The sequence below is a fragment of the Ambystoma mexicanum genome, chromosome 6q, assembly GCF_040938575.1.
Source record: "Ambystoma mexicanum isolate Mex_15411 chromosome 6q, UKY_AmexF1_1, whole genome shotgun sequence".
NCBI lineage: Eukaryota > Metazoa > Chordata > Amphibia > Caudata > Ambystomatidae > Ambystoma > Ambystoma mexicanum.
Genome location: NC_090937.1, coordinates 1603009784 through 1603029877, shown reverse-complemented (window position 1 = coordinate 1603029877; position 20094 = coordinate 1603009784). Strand labels below are relative to the sequence as shown.

Genomic DNA, 20094 nt, shown 5'->3' with positions numbered 1-20094 from the left:
ATCTACTTGCTTTGGACTCTTTGTTTCACCGTATCTGTTGTTCAGTTACACACTCAATTTGAATAGGACATTTACCATTTGCTCAGGGCTGCGCAATCATTTAGAGGTGACAATTTCAAGTGTTGGGATCCTAGACTGGATGTATGCTCTGGGACGTTCACAGCTAGAAAGTGGTATTTTTCATCCGAAGGAAGATCTGTGTTTTTGTATTCATTGGAGATTTGTAACGTGTCCTTTGCCATCCAATGGCAGTCTCAGAGAACTAGACAATGGAAGACGGAGGACCATATACATACATGTGAACAGAGGCAGACTTAACAGTCAGCAGACGGACAAAGAGTGAGTTAGTCCCAGAGCCCAACCCTGCCCCCTTCGCAGTTGCTTGAGTCCAGCCATGCCACCTCTAGCTCATTTGCTCTTGAGGAGCTCCTGGGCCCATGGAGGGTAGGTGACACAGACATGTTTACATCACTTTCCCCGACATGTTATATGTTAATGTTAAATTTTAAAGGTATTTGTGACGCGCACCGTCACCAACGGAGTTCGTCCCCAGGCACTCTGGCGGATCTGCAAACGAGAAGGCAGGATGGGTTAGTAAGGTGAAGAGGGAGTAGGATAGTGAGAGGGGTGGTGTTCTATTGGCAGATTCATCTCAGTATACACTGTGCGTTGAGCTTTGGTACGAGTATTGGGTCGATGTCAGTCCTCGCATGCTGTTGTTGAGAAGTATGTGTTGTTGCAGTTGTTGTGCGAGAGATGGTTGTGTGAGCTTTTGAGTGACTTAAGTAGAAGGTTTGAGGTTTTTGGTTAGTGGGTTATATAACATTTAACATGCTAACATTCACAGTTCTGATTGTGGTACATGTTCACATTCCTAATTCCATCTAAGTGAGGCACATGCTAACATTCACAGTTCCATCTAAGTGTGGCACATGCTAACATACACAGTCCTATCTAGATGCGACGCAGGCTAGTGTTCACGACTCCATCTAAGCGTGGCATATGCTATCATTCACGATTCAGTCTAAGTGTGGCACATGCTATCATTCACAATTCAATCTAAGTGTGGCACATGCTATCATTCGTGATTTAATCTAAGTGTGGGACATGCTATCATTTGCGATTCAATCTAAGTGTGGGACTGTCTAATCATTCATATTTCTATCTAGATGTAATGTAGGCTAGTGTTCACGATTCCATCCAAGTGTGGGACTTGCTATAATTTACAATCATATCTAGATGCGACGCGACATGAGGAAGAAGGTAGAGGAAGGAGGGCAGGTCGTGGTCACCGGGCCTATATTTGTGGGGGTGCCGGAGGCCCTGGTCTTCTCCTGCTATTATTGTGCATGTTATCCTAAGAGAGTGGCTGCTTGTGGGAATTCACTGTAATGCAGCAGGATCACTAGTAATAGCTAGATAGGTTTACTTCAGGGACCATGGTGGCCCTCTTTACAATTTCACCGCTATCCCGCCGGTACAGGGGGGGTACTGGCGAAACTGCATTACCGGCTCTGTGTAGTGCAGTGAGACATACTGGGTGGTAACGGAAAACTTCCCAAGCGTACACGGTCTAAGCAGGGACGTCATTTCACCAAAATGCCAGGGGTAGCAGAAGTGACATCACACAACCCTTGACCTCGGATGACATCGCAGGAAGTTATGTCATTTGGCCCCACCACGTAGTCACATCATGGGAAGCGATGGCACACAATCTTTTACCCCTTGACAAAACAGGAAGTGGCATCACATAGCATTGTACACTACGAAAAATATGGTTACGATATGACTGTAAAGTGACATACATTTCATACAAGAATGGATCACCATATGTATCGTTAATATCAGTAAGTATAGGCCCATTTACCAAATGACTGTGAATGCCAACAGACGTCCAAAGCCAAACGATAATGATCTGTTATTATATAGCACTTATGCTTAAGCACTTCATATAGACCAAATATACATACAATATCTCCCAACCTGTGTTGGTACTCATTTATCAACCTCAGCAGGATGAAAGGCCCAGTTGACCTTCCTGGGAGCCGAACCTGCAACCTGCAGAGCTCCCGCAGCATTGCAGCAGCGAGCGCTCAACCCATTGAGCTATCTTGCCAGCTGTCGCTATCAGAAAACGAGCCACTCAAAAAACATAGAGCCACATGCTGCTGGCCACTGCTCAGAAGCCTCAATTTAAAAAAAAAAGAAAAAAAAGATTTTCTTTTTTATTACTTTTCTTTTTTTAGGGGTAGCAAGCGAGACTACAGGGGTAGCAAGGGAGACCTCGGGGGCTGCAGGTGCGACCCCTAAATGTCGTCCCTGGGTCTAAGGGCTGTTAGCCCCAGGTATAGCCTGCTGCCCATGCATGATCCTTGCAACCTGGTGCAGTGGTACCGTTCCCCCCTCCATGGGTGCTTTTCCTTTCTTGGTAAAACGCTTGCAGGGGGGCGTATTTTTATAAAAAGAAAAGAAAAACAGTGAAGAATGGCTGTTGCCCCAATCGAAACCGGAGCTCCCAATATGAGCGCCATTTTGTATTTCGAAGGCTTGGCTTGTGGTGGAGGTGGTGGAGGGGTGTAGGAAGAAAGCGTGTGGTAGAGGCAAGTCAGTGTTTCTGTTTTTTAATCAGAAAGCAATAGATTGATATGTGATTGAGTAATTGCGGACAGCAAACGGCTTGCTCAGAACTCGGGGTTCTGCCACTACAGCACAGGTGGACTGGCAACCAAACTAGGCCCTGGAAATAACTTTCAAAGGGGCCCCATATGACATATGTAAGCAAGCCATACGCTTTTCCTATGAGAACATTTGGAAATCAAAGAGGTTACCACATGAAAGAGACCCAGGGTGCATAGACCTACTGGGCAATCTCCAGAGTTTGCTATAGGCCAGTCCACCCGAGTGAGACAGAGATCCTGTTAAAGATAGCGTCCCTAGGGCGCTGAGTACCTGAACTTCCGGTAGTTGATCGTGGTGAGGTCGCCAGGCTGTCCGATAGATGACTGCAGAAGGTGCAACGCGAGAAACCAGTGCAGCCCTCTCCCTGATATCAACAGGACTAGGGGTGGACCAGCTCCCAACGCCACAAGCATGATGCCGGAATCCGCTTCTGAGAGGTCCCCAAAAATAGGCTGAAGATTAATGTCCACAAAAGTAGCAAGATTCAAGGCTGGGGACCAATAGTAGGGCAGTGTAGGTAGTCCAAGGCTGTGCAAGGCACAAGGATGGCAGCAGGCAAGTTGGCTGGTCAGAGGAGAGTAGTCCGAGGCAGGGGCTGCAGGGCTCAGGGAAGACAGCAAGCAAGCAGGCTGATCAGGAAGGATTAGTCCATGGCAAAGGGGCTGCAGCAGGCAAGGAGAAGAGAAAGGCAGTCTAAGGGAACCCAGGGAAGGAAGGGCCAACCCTGGAACACAGGAGGAACAGGAATCCAACAAGGAGGAATTTGGGCGCAGCGGAAGGCTGCAGGAGCGAAAAGCACGATCTGGAAACAAACCGCGTTGAGACGCGGTGAGTTTCAAGATTCTATCCCTTAAATAGGGCGGGCAGCACCCGGGAGGCTTGGAACGCAAGCCGTGCTGTTCCCGAGTGCTGCCGTGCCCAGAGCGAGGCTTGGGAAGCAAGCTTGTGGCTTCCCAAGCGTTCCGTGGACTGCGCATGCACGAAGAACGAAACGCGGCCTTCCGCGCATGCGCAGATCCCGAGACACAGAAACCCCGGAAGCGCCGAGTGCCGCAGAAGACCACGGTCCCCCCAGCCGGTATCGAGGATAGCAGCGCCAGGATGGGGCGCACCGTGACCCATAGGTGTGCCCCCTATGACAGGTAAGTGGCGATGTGGTAACAGATCCCAGCAACCTGACTGGGTGCTTGATTTTAGAAGTAAAAAACCGGGACACGGCAGCTAACATAAAAGTAGGACTAGCTCTTGAAAGTGGCTGTCAAGGCTCTGCACTTCAGTATAGCTTGGAGGTTTAAGTGTTACTGGTGGAATAAACACATATCATTAATTTATCACAAACGACCATTATCTTAATTCATAAAATGCAGCATTTCTTCTGTGCGCGATTGTGCATTCCTGCCTGTCGGCTATGAAGACCGGGACCACTGCAGTTTCCAATGGGACCATAATCTTGAGAAAGGGGACACAGAGCACCCCATTCCAGGACAGCCCGGCAAAACCTGGACGTCTAGTTACCCTAGTACAAAAGGGGTGGCAATTAGGGGTCAGGCACATTGCTCATATTCGAAACCTCCCGAGTGAGTCACAATGCGGCCGAATCTCCAGACACTATATATAGCTGTCCCATTTCAATGGAGAGACAGACTTCCGGCCACAGGGCCACGCCCTCTTTGCCCAGCCAAGGTCCTCCTTAAAGGTCCTGCTCACTTTATTGTGATTATTTGAAAATGTATAGAGCACGAAAACTAAGCCTCTTGCTTTTAAGGTATTTATTTTTTCAACATGTCTCTCTATTTGTCCATATTTCTTTTTCAGTAATTTTATCGAGATTTATCCTTATTTATATTTCTTCTGTAAAAAAAAAAGTACGTTGAATCTAGTGCTTTTCCGCATTTATTCATATTAAAAACAGCGTGAAAAGTAACCACTTGGCACTTGCGATTGTGGGCCACACGCCCGGGTCACTTTTATGTGGCGACACTGCGACCCAACATGCACAGGTAGCCACGTCTACCTAGTTAATGTAGCCAAGTGACGTCAAAGGGGTTTCATATTTCATGTGAGAGGCCTAGCTCGCTTTAACTTTGCATTGTGTTATCAGTGCAGGTGCAAGATCGAATGGACTTGACACTATGGGCCAGGCGTAAGTAAGGAAATACTAGTGGATTACAGGCTAGCAGCACCCATGTGAGTAATGGGAGTGCATGTCGCAGTGACGAGTGCTTATAGGACACGTCATTGTGAAATATTAGTCAAAAAATGCAAACATTTCTATCACTTTTGGGGGGATAGAAAGTAAGTGCAACAGCATGAAAATGTATAACAGGGTCAGAAATGAGCCTGTCATGCATTGCTCACCCCATGTGCCTGTTCCCACTAGACTCAAGAGCAAATATCTAATTTGTGAATACAGGGTGCATATTGAAATGATAAATGCCGCTTATTTGCACAAATGCGCAAAGGCCATCTGAATGTGCGCATAGGGCACAGGTTTTGTTGTTGCAGAAGTTCAGTGGGCAAACGCATCTCATCACTTGCAGCAAAAAAAGGTTTTGAGACTTTGACCCGGTATTGTCTGTGATAACTCCCGCCACGGTCTCCTCCTGAACGACAATTGTGAGTCTGAGTGCTTAGGTCACGCCCCCCAACAAGAGTTCCCCAACAAGAGCCCCACCCCCAGCGCTCACATTCAAGGAGAAATGGCTGCAGGGGCCGCTGCCCCGCCCAGGAAACCCTTCAACCACATAGCTCCTTAAATGCAATGGGTTGCCTGCGACGTGATGTCTCTTTATTCCGAAACAGGAGAAGGGCTGGGTTGGCCAGCCTCTCCTTTTGCTTCTGAGTAAAGAGCTAACACGCAGTGGAAGCCCTTTAACCAAGCACAGTAAATGGGCTTCCTGCTGCGTGTTAGCTCTTTACTCAGAAACAAAAGGAGGAGAGGTTGGCCAACCAAGCCCTTCTCCTGTTTCTGAATAAAGCGACATCACGCAGCAGGTTTAGCCGAAGCGCTGCTCGATGACACAGCTGACTTCAGGTGTCAGCATTTCGGATTAGAAAAAAGAAATGGCAATGTTGGCTCCGTGCACAGCTTGGCTAAACAGCTGCCTGAGAGGTCGGCGTGGCTGGGTCTAGTCTGGGTGAGCGCTGGCAGGGCCCCTGCTCGGTAGCCCATCTCAGGGACGGCCGGGGCTTGGCCCCGACCAGCCTGCCGCACTTAAAGCCCTGGGTACAAATCTGGCAGGAGGCAGGCAGGAGTGGGCTGAGGGAGCACTGAATTATATATTTTTTTTAAAAGATTGCCCGTTGCCCATTTCACCTTTTATTGTTTTAAGGAAATGACTGTAGTGTAAAAGCTCTCAAAGTATTGGGGCAATTAGCCTCCGCCGTCGCCTGTCCTGGGAGACTCACCAGGAAATAAATCAACGCCTGAATTGCACAACGTGGCAAAGCGCCCCCCTTGTGGCCTGAAATTAGAGACTGCGCTCGAGCTGTTGTGACACAAGCGCTCATAACAGCCGCATTACTTCCATGTAAGTGCAGTAAATAGGTCTCTCCTTACTGGAACTAGCAAGCACAGAAGGAGCCCGAGCAGAGCACTCTTGAAGGCCATGGGCTGCCGGCAGGCGGAGCCGGCCTAACCTCCAGCAAGGCCCACGACGAACAAGGCCGCTGCCTGTTCCCCGACCTGTTTGTCGCTGTATGCCGTTTGCCAGAACCCCTGGTCCGCGCGCCTGCCCGCAAGGATAACCTCAGGCCTTCAGTGACTACCGGTACTTATAGCCTTGTATTTGCCTCTGTTGCCACTGCCTCCTGTCCTGTAACACGTGTGATCCTTATGTGCTGCAATTCACTCCTCTCACTTAAATGTCAATACTCTACCGCTTTGCTGCCCCATTGCATCTTGGGCTTTGTACCTACTCTGAATTGAAATGTACCACAGCATAACCTTACTAATGCGTATCAATAGTCACTACTGCATTTAGGCACCGCATTGCAGCATCTCGCTTATCTGTCTTTCCCTTAAACTTATGTGATTATGTGCGTACCTCTGCTTCCCACTGCCTGCTAATCCCACTGTGCTACCCCTATGCTCACCTGCCATACTGTGGGCCTACTGCATTACCTCCTGCCTTATACTGACATTTCGAATTTAGGTGCTCCTTATTGCATTGGGTTACCTATGTGCAATTTTTTCTTACACTGAGATCTCGAATCTAGGGGCTACCCATTGCTCTCCACTTATTGCCACTTGTGGTGGACACCCCTTGGCGAACTATCATCCGGTCAAATACCTCACCAGCTATTAAGCACCTGGCACCTCTTCCTACCTGAGATTCTAACCATCAGGACACGCCATGCGGCTGTGGCACTCTGCTTGCCTCCACCTTACCTACCTGGTCAGCGCAGTGTACTCAATCGTCACTCTTGTCACTAGCGCTGCCAAGACACACAACCACCTTCCCACACCCTCCTTCACAATGCACCTTTGCACAGACCGCCAAACTAATCTGTACCTCGACGACCTAGCTCTATGGATTAGGCACTTTGCAACAAAACCCACACCTAACCAACCATGCACTTTACTATCTAGGAACACCAGACTGAGATCTAGACTGCCCCGGGCACCTTGCGCCCAGCGCGACCTTACTGCCCATACACAACCTGATACACCCTCGATACCCAACCTCCCCCCCTCCAATCACAGCGCTTAAGGGAGCACTCATCAATGCCAGATCCCTCACGGCCCACCCTCTCGACATCGCTGACCTCATCATAGTCCAAAACCTCGATTTCTTAGCCATCACTGAAACTTGGCTACATGCTGCCTCCGGCCCTCTCCTCGCCTTAGCCTTACCCAACGGCTACTCCATCATTAGAAACGACAGTCACTCCAACCTGTCCAAAGGTGGAGGGGTCGCATTTATACATAGAGATAATATCACTATGAGAACCACTACCAATTCCCAACTCAGCTCGGCAGAATCCTTATCTGTGAAATTATCCCTCTCACCCACTAACACAGCTACTATACACCTTATCTATAGACCCCCTGGTCAACTAGGTTCATTCACAGATGATATTACATCCATCTTGTCTGCCAATACTAAGCCTAACTCTCAGGTGCTGTTACTAGGAGACCTCAATCTTGGCCTCTCTGACCTCAAGGACCATATGGCCACCGAGGTTTGCTACCACCCTTAGTAACTTAGACTTCCAACAACATATTCTCGTACCCACACATATTAAGGGCAGAACACTCGACTGGATTTCTGACCTTAACTGTAACATTACAATCACATCCAACTCTGTCTGTGCCTGGTTTGACCATCACATCACATCATTACGTTCCATCTACCAGCCACCAACCTCCAGCCCAAACCTACCACAGCCACTGCCATACCCACTAGGAATAAAAAGGACATTACCAGGGATAAACTGATTCCGCTCATTCTCCCCATCCTCAACAAATGCGCCTTACAGCATAAGGACCCTACCGTCCTTGTAGACATCTACAATCGTACCCTACTTAAAGCCATTGAGTCTATAGCCCTCTTAAAATACGCAAAGCAAAACAGCGATCTCATCTGAACTCATGGTTCACCCCACAGCTGAGAGTTTTGCATAAGGAAAAGAGGAAGGCCGAAGCCCTCTGGAAAAGTAAGCCTAGCTTGGTGAATAAAGACTCCCTTCTCATCACCTCACTCAACTATAAGGAAGCTATCCTTCAAGCCAAATAAAAGACGTACAACCAACGTATATTGAAAGCCGAATCCAACACTAAGGAGCTATTTAAAATTCTTAAAGAACTAGAATCTCCTTCACCCGTCCCCGACTCCTGCATCAAAGACAGTATGTGGTGTAATAACATCCAAAACGCACTGCTTAACAAAATTACTACCCTGCAATCCAAAATTAAGGCCAAACAAAATACCCTTCTCACTCCACCCCTAACTAAGTCTATGCCTCCGAAAATGACTACCTCATTTTCCCATATCTCATTCAGCTTTACACCACTCACCATCAGTGAGGTTGAAAAAATCATCAGTACCCAAAAACCTTCAAATGGTCAATGTGACACTTGCCCGGCACTGATCATTAAGGAATCAGCCCATGACCTCGCGCCTTTCATAACCTCCTTCATCAATTCCTCATTTCAATCGGGGGTGGTCCCTAACAGTTTGAAGGATGCCTGGGTCATCCCCCTACAAACAAACCTACCCTAGATCCAGAGACTCCGTCCAACTACAGGCCCATCACTACTGTCCCATTTCTCCTAAAAATACTAGACAGGGCAGCCTACTTACAGATACAGAATTATCTGGAAACAAACAGTCTGCTGGGTACAAGACAATCTGGCTTCAGACCCAAACACGGGACTGAAACAGCCCTTTTGGACCTCAAAACCCAAATAGAGGATCTAAAAGACAATGGCAAACTGCCACTACTACTCCTACTGGACTTATCTGCTGCCTTCGATTTGGTCAACCACCAAATCCTCTGTCAACATTTGAAATCTGCAGCACATTTCTCTGACAACACCACCAACTGGATCAGATCATTCCTAGACAACAGACACATGAGAGTATTCTCCCCCACCTCCTCAGCCGACCCAGCACCAGTCCCCGGTGGGGTTCCGCAAGGGTCGTGCGTTTCACCTACCCTCTATAATGTGTTTACTAAACCTCTGTTTGATGTGCTTGACTATCTGGGTGTCACCTACACTAATTAGGCGGATGACACCCAGATACTCATTCCCATCACGGGCGACTACTCTGTTGACTCTAAATCACTAAACGACATCTACCTTGTCATCCAAGTCTGGATGGCACAACATGAGCTCTGTCTTAATGATGACAAGACAGAGCTCCTCATTCTAGGCACACAACAAAGACTCAACAAGTTGAACCCCCTGTCCAGCTCATTCAATATCGATGGCAACCCTACTAAAGTATCCAAAGACACAAAAACCCTGGGAATTCACCTAGATTCCTCACTTTCTTTGCACAGACAAGCCAATGCAGTTGCTGCTGCATCAGCCTACACATGTAAGTTGATCACAACCTGTTGCCCATTCCTCTCTACGCAGAATTGCATTACCCTCGCTAGGACTCTGGTTATATCCAAACTGGACATTTGTAATGTACTGTATCAAGGCACTAACCAATGCCACCTCAATAAACTCCAAATCACTCAAAATAACGCTATTAGAGCAGCCCTCAACATCCCCAGATCAGCACATATCACGTTTACCAGGAAGAACATGCACTGGCTCTCAGTCGCCCAAAGGACCTCTCTAAAATCACTTGCCCTCACCTACAAATGCCTTCATAACCTAGCCCCTATCTACCTAGCTTCGCGGTTCATGCAATATACCCCCCCTCGAACACTCAGGTCTGCCCATAACCGAGGTCTATCCATCCCCAGATTCAAGCTCCAAACAGCCGGAGGAACTAGTTTCCCAGTCTAAGTAGCCAAACTGTGGAATTCTGTGCCTCTCAATATTAGAAATCTATCATCACTCAACCTATTTAAACTCAAAGCTAAACATTGGCTAGCCACCTCAGATGACTGCATGTCCTACTGAATAGCTGATACCCTAATTTGACATGTATGCTTGACTTATCTGCTCTGTTTCTTGATTCCTATGCCCTGTACTATGTTTTTTACCTGTACTTTTGTACTATCTTTTGGGATTCCCATGATCTGCACCATGTCCATGTAATGTTGTAACCACTGTTGAAGATATGCGCCCGGTAGCCTCTGGGCCTGGTTCTGTGCTATATAAATAAATAAAATACAAAATACAAATACACTGGGCACCCACACACGGATGTTGATGATTCAAACCGCACAACTCACTTCATATTTTTGTATAAATTACTTTTGGCTGTAAATTGGCAAAGCCAATTTGCCACATATTGCTTTGCATTTAGGCTTTTGGATTGGTGTAAGGATACATTGTACCAAGGTACTCTTATTCTTTTCTGCATGCCACCAAATTTGGTGTCTGGATCCTAGTTTGCTGTTTTTAGTTTTGGCCCAATAACAAGGTGACACATATCCGAAATGTGACCAAGACTGAACATTTTTTTGACTTGGTGTTTATTTTAGGGTAAGAGGTGCAGGATTGGTCAAAATCAAAAGGTTCGAAGAAATAGAAATCAAACTTTGGATTCACTTGCATGAAAGACCCTTGTCGGGTGCGTTGAACATATGTTCCAGTGGAATCCCAACTCAGTTTCTGGGTTTTGCACAGCCTATTTCTGGGGATGTCTCTGGGTCTTCCTCCATTGGCTTTTGAGGTGTTTCCTGAGCCCTGTAGCTTGTAGCGTCTCTGATTCTTTCATTTCAGGATTTGTTCTCCCCCAGCCTTAGTGTTTTCACCCTCCTGAAACTTCTGGTTTTTAAAGAGGTAGATCCCCCTATCAGCTAGGAAAGGGCTGAGAGGAATGCAGATGCAGGCAGCTTGGAATGCAGTCCAATCTAGTGAGGACTCTATAGGGTGTTAGTACCTGGCAAATGGACAGTCGGATTGTTACAATCAGATTGGCCCTCAGCAGGTCGATACCCGTCAGCCATGGAAAGGGAGAAGGCACTACGTGTAGTCACATCACTCCATTCCATAGCGGCCATTTTCTTTGTTTTCTTTAAAAAAATATATTTTCAATGGCCGCCATGGAAAGGAAGAGGGACTACGTGTAGGCCCTTCGCCACAATCCATGGCAGCCATTTTTTTGGGGCGCAAGTCGTGAAACAGTTGACACACCATTTCTAAACTTGAGTAAAAATACTATTAGTCCCCCAGTACAACGTGCCGAGGGATTAATAGCAATAGAACCCTAGGAGGGGGCATTACTGATCGGTTAATGCCCCCCTCCCTCGGGTTCTATTGCTTTATTATCACCTAGCCAATGCTATCAAACCTCCCTAAGGTTCTTACATCTTCTTCCACCCTCACTCCCCTCTTGGGCACCTCCTGTTGGACATCACCTACCTCACACTCACACTCAAACCTACCTAAGTTTCTTTCATCAACTCTGCTCTTTTTTAGCCCCACCCTCATGCTCCTGAGCATGCTCCTCCTGCTGATACTCTTCTTCAGCCCCCTCCTACAAAACCGTATTGAGACTCCACCCCACCTCCCCTTCTGATGTTCTTCTGCCACTCCCTTCAGATACTTTACTTCGGTTCTCCTACCAGCACCTTCTTCCAGTGCTCCACTTCCATCTTCACCACAATATCCCTCTCTTCCTTAGAATACCTGCTGCTGTCTTCCCGGCCCATCTACCACGCATCTCATCATGGCGTTTCCTGACATCCTCCTCTAATTTGTTTGTCTCCACCTTCTAGTGACGTCTCTTAACATTTGCTTCAATGTAACTAAAACCCTCCTTCAAATATTTCCTACCAGCCTCCTCCACACCCAATCTTTCACTAATCTCTTACTCAGAATAACTTCAACCCTCCTCCTCAAAAAAGATTATACTCTGTTCCTCCTCATCAAAATGCTTCTATCCAATTATTTCCTCCTCTACTTTGGCTACTTAACTTCTCCAGTCTCCTCTTACTCCTCAAACTCCTCCTCTCAAATGACATCCATCTCTCCAAGCATCATCCTCCTTAAAACGATCTCAAAACCTCTCCAAACTCCACTACATAACATCTGAGCCCTGTGCACACTTCCCTTGGGCTATGACTCCTGTGAGAGTCTGCACCTGGGAGTTGGAATAATTGAAGGCTCGGTTTTGGTTGCATATAATGAGTATACCTGGAAGTACTGAGTGGTACGGGGTGGCACTAAACTTAAATAAGGTTTTTCTATCATCATGGATTTCGCAAGAACTACCTTTGAGCAGCTACCTCTCTCCCACCTGTCGCTGATATTTTTGGACCTCCTATGGCAGGGCCAGATCAACATGCTCCATTAGACCCGGGAAAGCCAGAACAGACTCTGTCATGACACCTGAAGTGACCTCTGCACCTGCAACTCGTGTGGCTTCTCCACAGCAGGAAATATGTATTTAGGGTCGCACTCAAAAAATCTATTAATTGTTTCTTTTTTTTTGTTAGAAAATAAATCAAATGTCCACAAACATTAGTCTGGCTTTAGAGCTGCCTGAAGCACGGAAACTGCTCTCCAACCTTGACTCTAATATCCCCTCTGTCCTCATCCTACTCACCCTCTCTTCTGCCTTTGACACAGTTAACCATACCATCCTGCTCAATCATCTCTGTGACAATGGGGGTATCACTGATCATGCTCTGGCCTGGCTGACTTCTTTTCTCTCTGTTTCACCCTCCCAGGTCCAACTTGGGTCCTTCCTTTCCTCTATCTCGCCTTCTACCTGCGTGTTCCCCTTGGGTCTAACCTCTCACCCTGGCTTTTCAACCAATACCTGGCAACTCTCGGCCATTGCATTGCTGTTTTCTGCTCCAACCAATGTTCAGTGCTATGCTGATGACACTCAAGTCATTTTCAGGCTTCCCTCGGCCACCTCTTCTCCTTCTCTAATCTCTGACTGCATGTCTGCTATTCAGGAATGGTGTGCCGCCAACGATCTCTGAATGCCAGCAAGACAGAGATCCTCCTCATCGGCACACCTTCACCCTCCTTTTCTGTCACTCTCTCGCCGGCCTCCCTTGGCCCTCCACTTACCCCTACCTGCGAGGCTAAGAACGCTTTCCTTTTCTGCCCACGTGTCTGATGTCTCTAAAAAGTCAAACTTCCTACTGCACCTCCTCAGAGGTATTCTGCCTTTTCTCTCCTTCCCCCAAAAGCTTGCTGTCTCACGAGCCCTGGTTCTCTCTAGGTTGGATTATTCCAACAGCCCCTTTCTAAATCTACCTGCTTCTACTCTCTGCCCTTTGCAACTCATCCAGAACAGGACTGCAAGACTTGTCCTTGGCCTCGAGCCCTGGGATTGTATCTCTCCAGCCCTGAAATCTCTTCATTGGCTCCCAGTGGCTGCAAGGATTTAATTCAAGACCCTTTGCATTGTCCACAAGGCTTTCTGGTGCCTGGGCCCAAAATACCTTCAACTGTCCCTCTGTAAATACCTTACCTCCCGAGCTCTTCGCTCCTCCACCTCAAACTCCCTCAGGGTCAGTCGTCTCTCAAAGAAACAAGCTGGGGGTAGATCTCTGTTTTCGGCTGGGGCCTTCCTCTGGAACAGCCTCCCTGCCACTCTGAAACTTGAGGAGAACCATCTCCGGTTCTGGAAGCACCTCAAGACTTTCCTCTTTGATTCTGCCTTCGCTCCTCCTCTCCCTTGATCTGCTCTGTTTCGGCATCGCGTTGCTGGTTATCCTCTGATTTCGGGCTCAGGTACCTGCTCATCGTGCCATGCACCCGCACTACCTTCTGGCAACACCTACACTTGGATTTGTATCTGTAACCCTACAGACCCACTTTTTGTTGCACTTATCAGGCACCCCCTGTATGTTGCCTTAAACCTAGCACTTGCCACCTACTGGCTGCACTACCACTGATGTTGTTTTTTATTCCTTTGCTCAGCACTTTTCACTTCTCCCCCTACCCCTGCACTGTCCCCCTTCCCCGCACTTGCAATTTCTCAATGTCACTGGGCCAAGTGAGATAGTTGTTTTCTTCTCCCTTGTCCCCACCTTGCCTTGTCGCGCTCTGAAACACTTGTGTATGAGCGCGATACAAATAAAATATCAATATCAATAAGTGTGCTATTTCTCATAAAGAATCAGTGCACGCACTCAGTGGCCCACTTCCCAAAATATCACCAGTAATCAAAATAATCAAACCTCCTAGTCAAATCTAAGGGCATAGTGTTGCATCCACGTGCGAGACACAAGCCTCTCCGCAAAATATTTTAAAACAAATATTCCAACAGCCTTAAAGAACAATGTATTGCTTTGTTGATTTTCCATATTAACCCCCTCACAGACAATACCTTCCCAGGTGTGTAAACTGTAAACCAATTTTTGCTGGCTCCTAAATGATTGAATAGCGTAGTGTGCTGCTTGTTGTGCCTTCGCATTACGCAGATGGGGCCAAACTGGAGAGCTACCTTTAATTTACCCAAACTGCACTTAAAATTTAGAATTGTACTTTACTTCTGCTTAACTGTGGCTGCCTCCCTTTGCCATGGTGTTTGAAAAATGGGTCTAGCCCTTCCCCACAAAATCTAGAAGTGCCTGCCAGGTGTGCGTTGCGAGAGAAACCACCCCTCGTTCTAAAAGTACCTCCTCCCACCCCTCCAATGACCTCAGGGTAAACAGTCCCGACCTGCATGAGGAGATACAGAAACACGCCCTCGCTATATCCCCTTAAATTAATGCCTTGTGTCTGTTCCTCTTAGTTAATACCTGACCAGTATAACGACCCGCTTCTGGCCAATTTACCGAAATCAAGGTATTTACAAAATCAACAGCCTAAAAAGGCTTGCTGCATTCATGACCCACGAAGCAGTGCTGGGAGAGAACACTTCTTAATTGGCTTCACAAAAAGGCTCTGTTGTGTTGCGCTGTGCAAGAGGTTGGGAGCGGGGTAGAAGGGCTGCTTACACTGCCTCTGCCGCTGTGGCCTGGTATAGCTCCCCACTACAGCAGCAGGCCGGCAGACGTGAGCGAGATGATCAAGGCCCAGATGGTGCTTCAGCAATTGCATAGGCAAGCATCAGCAAGTTGCCATGCCAATGCCATACAATGCTCCCTAACTGCCCTTTCTCCTTTTTTTACATTTACATAGGGTGGCCAACTGTCCAGTATTTTGCGGGATCGTCCTGTATTTGGGGACTCTGTCGAGCAGTTTGTAGAGTATCTGCGCAGGACGCAGGTTGTCCCGACTTGCTTTGTCCCTGGAGTGTGACTCTCGGGAGATAGCAAGCCAGGATAACCTGCGTCCAGCACAGCCACTCTGCAAACTCAAGTGGCCGTTTGCCACTGTATAAGCCATTGTGAACCAATGGATGTCTTTTAAATGGATTCAGATTAACCTGAAAGCTTGGCAGGGTGCATACGAATGATAATCGCACAAGGCTGCCCTGTCCGCCGCGGCCCACTAACAACAGAAAATATCAGAGGTAAAATCACTAGATGGCGAGGTTGTTCTTTGCTTAATGTGCGTACTCAGCAAGACCAAACGCTGGACACCGGACTAATGATATATAAAATGAAACCTAAAGGAGCTTCGGAAAACAGTGTTAGGAAATATGTGAACCTTTGCCGTCCCAGCTCCGCTCCTTAGCGTAGCCATTCGAGTTGGCTAGTAATATTATTAAAACCCATTATTCTTTTTGTTTAAATTAACATGTTTAAACATAAATTACAAATGGGGCGGGCCAAACCTGAATGACGCTGTGACGTCATCACCACCTTGTGGGCAGGTGTCCCGCAAAAGGATCTCAAAAAAGTTGTCCACCCTACATTACAGTATCAATGTTTTAGCGATTAGGTGGCTTATGTAACCAACGCGCCAAAATGTAAAAATTAAAGGCTTTGACACATAGCTCTCAACGATTTCTGTTGCAAAGGCGGGTGAAATCACCAGATTTTGTTTTTGGCGGGTGAGACGCCCATTGAAATGGATGGGCGTGCAGGAGGCTTGGCGGGTGAGTCAGCCCTTTACAAGGCGGGTGACACCCGCCAAAAGCGTGTGAGTTGAGAGCTATGTTTGACACCAGGCCGACACTGTCCTATGCCTACACTGTTGGCATGTCGAATACTTGCTTGCTTGCACTAGTGATTTAACGTGGGAATGTTTGGGACATTTTAAAAAATGAAATATAATCTGCGCGATTTTCTGCTCCTGTTCACGCTTATCTGCTCCTGGCCGCAGCCTTTCTGCGTGATCTGCAGGCTGCACCTTATTCTTCACTAGTAGATCAAGCGTGGCAATGGGATGTGTGAAGGCGCGTTAGCAACTGGAGGCGTTTGGGCGTCGACTCTGACACTCCCGGGCAGAAGCATTGCAATTTGGCGGCCATCTTGGACTACCAACGCATCCTAAACAGTGGCCCAAACAGGGGAAATTAACATGTGCTTCAATTTCTTAGAAGTTCATGGACTTACTATTTAATGCCTCATTATACTGTGTCGTAAATTAATTTATATATTGAGCACAAAAGTGTCAACAGAGTAACTGTGATGACACTTCTGTGCTCAATATATAAATAAAATTTCGTTCATGAAAAATGACAGCATGATTGTCCATTTTGTTGTATAACCGAAATGTCTCGCCGAGTTGTCGGTCTCTTGTAACGCCCGCTGAGGGAATGGAACACATGTAGCTCATCCTTTCCAGAACGAGTCTTGGAACGCACGCCGGCTACCGGCAGACGAGGCTTCTCTGTTCGGTGAATGGCCAGCTCCCGTGCTCTCGCGATAGTTGCCTTTCTCCAGGAAGCCGCCCCTGCTGCGCCCACAGCCTGCCTTCCCTGTCAGCCTGGCCCGTGTCAGAAGTAAATAGAGAAGCGGCCCCTGGGGGTGTCCCTGCTGCTGGACAGGGCCGCGCGCTCGCTCGCTGGGTGAGTGACCGTTAGGGCTGGAATGTTCAGGGAGGGTGGGTGCCCGAGGCTGCACTGCTGGCAACTGCCAGGCAGCAGCAGCAGCAGGGATGGAACCCACCTTCTCCCAATGGATGTGCCCGCCTGCGACAGTAGGGGCAGGACCACCGCGCCCATCCATGCCATAAGCAAGTAAACGTGTTCACTCCAAAACCGATCTCCTTTCAATGGCATATTATTCTTCACCTAATAATTCATGCAACTTAGAAGGTGCATCTCTAACTTTTCAAGTTTCTCTTTTGATGAAGCAGTGAGAATAGAGATGCTGCCTGGTATACACTGCTCTGCTGGTACCCTTGGGGTAATGATAATGATGTGTTATTTATATAGCGCCTTAACCCAAAGCGCTTTACAGAACACATATTTACATACAATATCAGCCAACCGAAATTGGTACTCATTTATCGACCTTGGAAGGATAAAAGGCTGAGTTGGCCGCGCCGGGATTTGAATCTGCGATCTGCAGACCGCGCTCAGATCGCAGCAGCGAGTGCTCAACCCGCTAAGATATTTTACCGGCTGAACATACACTTGAAGATATGGGTGTGAGCAGTGGACAGGATCCTACGTGACAGCTGTTTCCATTTTTACGTTTTTAGTATTTTTATTTTTTTGCTTACCCCCATTTGTCTATGGCTAGGGAGTTAATATGGCTGGTAGTCCTTTTATCAGTAGGGATGCCTGTATGCCCATCCCCTCTTCTGACACCCTAGTGCATCCTTTCCCCAAACCAGCTATCTTGTCTGCACTCTTCCTACCTCTCAGCCCACCCTCATTACTATGCTGCTCGCTCATCTGCGATAGCAACCACCCCCCCACTATCTAAAATGAAATGATATTTTATTTGTAGCGCGCTCGTACACAAGTGTTTCAGAGCGCAACCAGGCAAAGTGAGGGGAGCAGGGGAGAACAAAAACGACAATCTTACTAGGCCCAGTGACATTGAGAACGCGCAAGTCCGTGGAATGGGAAAGGGGGTAAAGTGCATGGAAGGGAAAGAGGAAAGTGCAGAATAAATAAATAAATAAAGGTGGTAGTGCAGCCAGCAAGTGGCAAGTGCTAGGTTAGGCAGATAGGGTTAATCTGATAAGTGCCGAAGAGAAGTGGGTGGGAGACTGCATGGGTACAGATACAGACCCCAATGCAGGGGGTGGCAGGGTGCCTGAATGGTGCTGAGAGAGAAAGCAGATAAGCATGGGAGAAGAGTGGAAAAGGAAGAATCGAAGAGGGATGTCTTGAGGTGCTTCTGGAACCGGAGGTGGTTCTCCTCAAGTTTACTCTTTCTTTCTACCCTTCGGTTCTGCAGTGCCCTCGTACCCTCCCTACTGTACTATTACCTTCTCAGAAGTATCCTGTGTAAAGATATTGGCTTCTGTACATGTGACATTCTTAAGCACAAATCCCTTCTCACTGTCTTATATGAACATTTATATTTCAGAAACATTTTCTTAGCACCAGTTACAATGGTATCATTAAAATATTTCTGTGTCACCCACCCCTCATACAGAGCTTGCCCAATGGCAGCAGCAGAAGCAACATGGCCTTTCCTTACTAATGCAACCAAAACATAGTGCCTAGTCTGCTGGACCAGCAAGCTCTCTAGCAGCAGGACTATATGTGGACCAGGGCTCAGCTCTGTCAGTCTCCAAATATTGCCCTTGAGCAAGGGCTCTGCCAGGGCTCTCCGAACCGACCTCACTCACCAAATTCCTTTACAAATATGAGTGGCAGTACTGCTCATTGTCAGTAGATGTCACCTTCAGTAATGTTTAGAATCACAACATCAGTTAAAGAAATGTGAAATTAGGTATTTTTCAAACTGCAAAGGGAAATTATAAGAGAATACATTGTTTTATTTCTGCCATACATTGTATTAAAGTATTATCATTAGAAGGCTTTTAATTGGTATATATAAATAATGGTTTTCCTTTAGAAGAACTATGTTCTTTAGATAGAACTATGGGATTGCATAGTGTACTGACCCCTTTTGATTTGATGTTCTCTTTCATGTTTGAATATATTTATTTTGGTCAAAATATTTACAAACATTAACCATATTTAAATCTGTTTAGCCAGAATTTTTGCCCTTTCATTGCACATATGTAAACTCGATTGGCTATGTTAGGTCACTCCATTAATTACACATGACACTCCTCTTTAAAAGCTTAATTAGCTACTTGGGATTAGTGGCTGCGCAAGACCCTTTTTAGTGCCCACCGCCAAATATTGCATCATGACGCATTAGAACGCCACCCCCTCCCCATCAATGTTTTATCCCTCTTAAAGCACTGTCTATCAGTACTACCTAAATGACCTCCGGTAACTCCCTCCCGATATCTCTAGATGTAGAAATGTCTGCCAGACAGGCCAGGTAAATTGTAGTCTGATTCAAACAAGAGGTGATGGCTGGAAGGTTTAGAATTAATCCTAACCTTTGGCATTGCTCTGGGCAACATTCCAGACCATTGTTCTTCACCTGCCAAGCCATTACAGAAAGGGGAAAGACCATATGCAAATCTGCGTTGGTCCCACCCGAAAAGGTCGTGTTTTGAGACCAAATCGAGGAATTTTGGATCAAGCCATCAGAAACGTCTACTTGTGACCAGCCCTGTTTGAAAATGTTTTCTTGTGGTGTTTTGTGTCCAAAAGGCATCATTGGGGAATTCTAGGTACATGGGTACATCTCATCTTAATGGGAGGCACCACATTCTATCCAAGTGTTTTATTTGCATTGGGGGACTGTGCTGCCTGGCTTGGAGAGGGGGCTCCTCCCCTTCTACTTTTTTCAGTGCACAATAATGAAAGGTCGGTGGTGCGTTGAAGTCTGGCACTGCCGCCTCTCATTATTGTGTTAATAGCATAGGTGCTGACTTAAAGC

General features: G+C 47.1%; 1 protein-coding gene across 6 annotated transcripts in view; it reads left to right on the top strand.

The window, feature by feature from the left end:
* DCTN1 (dynactin subunit 1) overlaps positions 1 to 20094 on the top strand; it is a 1327898-nt gene that overhangs the window by 234419 nt on the left and 1073385 nt on the right. The window contains exon 1 of one of the 6 annotated variants that reach the window (XM_069632342.1): positions 17054 to 17177. The exons of the other annotated variants lie outside the window; for them this stretch is intronic. The gene's annotated coding sequence lies outside the window, so the exon portion shown is untranslated. Of the gene's footprint in view, positions 1 to 17053; positions 17178 to 20094 lie in introns of those variants that run through there. 6 annotated transcript variants of the gene reach the window in all.